Here is a 5441-nt window from a genome sequence, read left to right as displayed (position 1 = left end):
CTGCGCAACGGCGGCGGCCGCGCTGCCTCCTCCCCTCAGCGCCAACGGTCACCGCGCGTCCCCGTGCCCCGCGCCGCCGCCCTGCGCACGCCCGGGCGCGCTCCCGCACGGGGCCTCCGGGGCGGGGCCAGGGGCACGCCCTGCGTGCTGCGTGCGTGCGCGCGCGCGGGGACGTGCTGCGGAATCCGCGCCGCGGGCCGCGCTTCGGCCTTCCCAGTCGGCGGAGGCCGGCGTCGCCGTGGGGCACGCTGGGAAATGGAGTCCCGCGGGCTGGGCCCGCCTCGCGGGGCGAAGGGGCGCACCGGGGCCCAGCCCCGGGCCGGCGCGCGCTGTCGGGCGCTCCGGGCTAGGCACGCAGGGCGCATGCGTGGCTGCAGGCTCCCGGCTTCACCCTTGAATCCCAAGCGGCGGCGGCACGTGGGTCAGCCGTGGGTGGAGGCCAAGCCCGTCCCCGAGGAGGGTCACAAGGCATCGGCGCCAGCCTGGGCTGTCCTTGGTCCGAGAAGATACAGACGGTCTGAGAGGCTCAGTCATCTGCCCAAGGTCACCCACGAAGAACTGAATTCTAGCCCAACAGTTGGTTGTAAATGCAGTAATCCTGAAAGCCTGCGTCCCTATGAATGGCCTATGTGGTTCTGCCCCCAAATGTCAGCCCTGCGGCTGCGTTGGACGGTTTGGGTGATCACCCCTGGGGGCGGGATGATCATGGCATCTACAGAATGGAGGTCAGGGATGCTGCTGCAATGTACAGGGCTCTTCCCACCCCCAAACACAATAATCCGCCCTTGTCAACGCAGAAGGTGGACAGGTGTGCAATGATGATAATAAATAGCTGACTCGTATCGTTTTTTGTCAGTTGGTGATCCAAGCTTCTTAGTGGCTTCCACCCTCAGCCTCTTGATACTGTAATTTATTCATCATCATAAATTAATGTAAAAATGGAACTAGGTCACAAAGCACAAAATCAAACATTTAAAATATACTTCACGAGTGGCCTCCCTGGTGGCGCAAGGGGTTAAGCATCAGTATTATGAAGCAATCCAAAGCCACTGCAGCATGAGCTCAATCCCCAGCCAGGGAGGTGACCCACATGGCGCAGCAGACCTCTCCTGTCTCCCCGCTGCTCCCCTCAGCAGTGGATTTCAGTAGATCCACATTTTCTGCTCCCCACTCTGTCTCTGGTGAATCCTCTCATCTCCCGCATCTCTGGTCTGCGCCCCAGTTCTTGTAGGCATAAATAAATACATCTTTAAAGAAAAAAAAAAGGTCAGACAAACCACATGTCCATCCATGGTGACTGGCAGGTAAACCATGATGGCTGCACAGGAAACACAGGATGTGGTCAAATGTAGGAAGCAGACACAAACTGCTTAAACTAATTTATTTTTTAAATATAGACACCAGGCCTCCCTGGTGGTGCAGGGGTTAAAAACACAGTGCTGTCAAGCTATTGCCAGCCACTGCAGCACCAAGTTTGATCCCAGGCAGCCAGGGAGCTGACCCACATGGCACAGCAGACCTCTCCTGACTCACCTACTGTTCCCCTCAGCAGTGTGTTTCAGTCAGTCTGCCCATTCTGTTCCCCACTCTGTCTCTGGTGAATCCTCTCACCCCCCACACACACCTCTGACCTGTACCCTAGTTCTTGTATACGTAAATAAATACGTCTTTAACAAAATAAAATACAGACACCTATAAAACAACAGGGATAAAATAACAAGCAGTGATGTACCTGCCAGGGAAACAACCACATTTTAGCATCTTTTCATGTTCACTTATGATCTCTTTCCAATGATAACTGGATAGTTATTCCCCACACACACACACTTTCTTTCTCTCTCCCAGCCCAGGTGACAAGGTGACTAAAATGGGCTTGCGCACACATTTCTGAATTTACTCTTAACATGAATACCTGCATACCCAAAAACAAAATATTGTCCTCTCCCCCAGTTTTTTTGTTTGTTATGTGGTAAAAAAAAAAAAATCACTGTTTTAGCCATTTTTAAGTGCACAAGTCAGTGGCATTAAGTACACCCACATTGTTGTGCAATTGTCACCCTCATCTATCTCCAGAACCTCATCTTCCTAAACTGGAAGGCTGATCCCATTAAACACTAACTTCCCACCCCAGCCTCTTGACACCCCTCATCTCATTTCTGGCTTTATGGATGTGACTCCTCCTGGGACCTCCTGCATGGGGAATCAGGCAGTATCTGTCCTTCTGGCTTGTTTTACTTGGCATCATGTCCTCAAACTCCATACACGTTGTAGTAGATATCCTGTCTCTTTTCATTTATGTTCAAGGTCCTTTTTTATTTGTTTATTTTTAAAGATTTATTTATTTATGCATACAAGAGCTGGGGTACAGGCCAGAGGTACAGGGAGGTAAGAGGGTTCACCAGAGACAGAGTGGGGAGCAGAACAGGAGGATCTACTGAAATACACTGCTGAGGGGAGCAGTGGGGAGTCGGGAGAGGTCTGCTGTGCCATGTGGATAGCTCCCTGGCCGGGGACCAAGCTCAGCTGTTGTCAAGGTGATAGTGCTGAGATGTAACCCCCTATACCACCAGGGAGGTCCTCAAGGTCCCTTTTTATTAAAAAATTATAACCAGGGATAATACCATGCACATAGGAAAAAATACAGCGGCATGGACATTGCCTGGGAAAGCAGGGCATGAGGGGCTCTTGGGTACTTTGTTCTGTCATAGCTGCCACACAATTTGTAATGGTATCATTCACTTATTACTTTTTCCTGTCCATTCCTCCCCACCCCCCAATGGATTGAGAACTCCAAGAGAGCATGAGGCTGGGACCCCAGAGTAAGGGGGTTATAGATACATAGATGAATTTCACTTCTATGACCTATTGCCCTGTAATAAGGGCTGGCAAGCTCTGTAAAGGGCCAGACAATAAATATTTTTGGCTTTGGGGGTTTCTGTGGCACTGTGGCCTGTGGTGTTGTAACAGAAAACCACAAATCCATCAGTCAACAAATGGGTGCCAGTAAAACTTTATTTACTGGCAAGCAAATATAAATACCATTTAATTTCACGTATCTCAAAATACAGTTTTTTTTTTCTTTTTTTAAAAGATTTATTTATGCATACAAGAGCTGGGGTACAGGCCAGCGGTATGGGGGGGTGAGAGGATTCACCAGAGACAGAGCGGGGAACAGAACAGGCAGACTGACCAAAGTACACTGCTGAGGGGAGCAGCAGGGAGTCAGGAGGTCTGTTGTGCCATGTGGGTTGCTCCCTAACCGGCCAGGGAATCAAACTCATGCTGCTGATTGCTTCATAGGTTGTATCTTAACCCCTTGCGCCACTGGGGAGGCCCTAGTTTTGTTTTTCTCTTTCTCCCAACCAATAAAAATGTAAAAACCATCCTCAGCCCACAGGCTTTACCAAAGCAACAGCAGGGGGACATAACTCACAGACACTCTCTTCTGTCACCTGGGGCACTGAGGCCGCAGTGAAGGCCGCCACATGGCTGCCCCTTCTGGCTTCCTCTTAGGTCTGTGTGGTCAGAGAGAGGGGCCCAGGAGCCTTACTTCCCGGTATTCATGGTCTTGTTCAATCCCTACCCTGTGTGCTTGGCTGTCCTCCTAGAATATGGCCAGGGAAAGAGAGCGACACATCTGTGATTGAATTGCAAACAAGTTGGACTCTCTAGCTGGCTTTGATAAAGCAAGTTATCACTTGGGAAAGCAAGGAATGAAGATCCTTGGCCAACAGTCCAAAGGCTGGCAGAGCCCAGGGAGAGAGCTCAGAAATGTACCCTTCTTGGGTCTCCCTGGTGGTGCAGGGGGTTGAGCACAGCGCTGTGAAGCTGTCCACAGCTTCTGCAGTGCAAGTGTGATCCCCTACCAGAGGGTAAACCACATAGTGCAGCAGACCTCTCTTGTCTCACCTGCTGCTCCCCTCAGCGGTATATTTCGGTCTGCCTGTTCTGTTCCCCACTCTGTCTCTGGTGGATCCTCTTACCCCCCGCGACTCTGGCCTGTACCCCAGTTCTTGTATGTATAAATAAATAAATCTTAAAAAAAAAAAAAAAAAGAATGTACCCTTCCCTGGCTCAGCCTTCAGATGAGATCTCAGCACTGGTGGCACCTTGGCAGCAGTCTTGCCAGAGTCTGTGCAGCTGAGCACCAGCTGAGCTATGCCTAGAGGCTAAGTTTGCATTGTCTTAAGTAACTCTATCCTGCAGTAATGTTTTACACAACCATAATTGACCAATAATCCTCCCTCCTCCTGAGGGTCTCATTAGACCCCAACATGTGCTCAGAATTTGCCAGGCACCTTCTACGTGCCAGACCCTTCAGAGGAGCAACAGAAACCATAGTAAAAAGACCTTCAGTTAAATGCTAAGGAGAGGTGGTGAGAGGTAAAACCGCTTCTCGTGGGGCCACACCCAGCGCAGGGTAGAGGGGGTGTCAGAATGAGAAAGCAACATCCAGGAGAGAAGCCTTGGAGGCAGAGGGAGAAGCATGTGGAAAGGTCCCAGGAACAGAAAGGACAGGAGCCCTGTAGGAGGTGGCCAGATGCCGTGGGGAGGAGTCTGGAGCCTGGTTGGTCAAAGCTGTAAGCAGCCAATCAGAGACAGATATAGAGGTGCAAGGAAGGAACCCAGCTTGAGAGCTGCTAGGAGGCTGGTTGGGTTCAAACCCAGCTGCAGTTTCCACCTGTGTTCAGTGGGATGGAAAGCGCTTGGCAGGGATGGCGAGTTCATTATGGTCCCATGGCGGATGGGAAGAGGGCTAGCGTCAGAGCTTGGAGCCGGCCCAGCTGGCTAGGGTGGAGGTCCCGGGATCACAGAGGCTGTAGCTGACCCCAGCCTGCTGGCCTTGGTGGGGGCGAGGACAGTAGGGTGAGCCCCTCATCCCTGCGGTGCTGCCCTGCCCCACTTCCCGGGTTGAGGGCCAGGAGACCTCCAGTCAGCATGCAGGTGCCCGGACATGAAGGTGTAACCAGAGAACGGGCGCTTGGGCCACCTGTCACCATGGGATGCGGACAGAGACAGGAACTGAATCTTTAAGGTGCACTTTAATCAAGAAGCCTGCGATCTGGAAGACTGGGGGGTTAACACCTTAAAGAAGCCGCTTTCACTTTTCATTTCCAGCTGGTATTTTATAGTGAGTTGAACAAAGACGGTTCAGCAGTAAGTGCGCCCTCACTGAGGCTAGGAGCTAGCGGTGTCCAGCCCCGGAGTTCCTTGTCACCCCCCAGGACACCTGGCCTCCCCCTGGCCCGGGCCTGAGCCTGGTCTTCTGCCGGCGCTGGCTCCCGCGCGGCTGCAGACGTGCCCCTGGGCTGGGAAATTAGCTCGGAGCAGACAGGCCAGAGCGGTGTGTGTGCAGAGTTCCTACCGTCCCCTGCGCGGTCTTACCCCAGCTCCTCCCTCTCCCTCGCCCCTACCACAGGCTCTGTGCACTGAGCCCTCCA

The sequence above is a fragment of the Talpa occidentalis genome, unplaced genomic scaffold (genome assembly GCF_014898055.3).
Source record: "Talpa occidentalis isolate TD23 unplaced genomic scaffold, MPIMG_talOcc4v2.1 talOcc4.12, whole genome shotgun sequence".
NCBI lineage: Eukaryota > Metazoa > Chordata > Mammalia > Eulipotyphla > Talpidae > Talpa > Talpa occidentalis.
Note: the sequence above shows the minus strand (reverse complement) of the source record.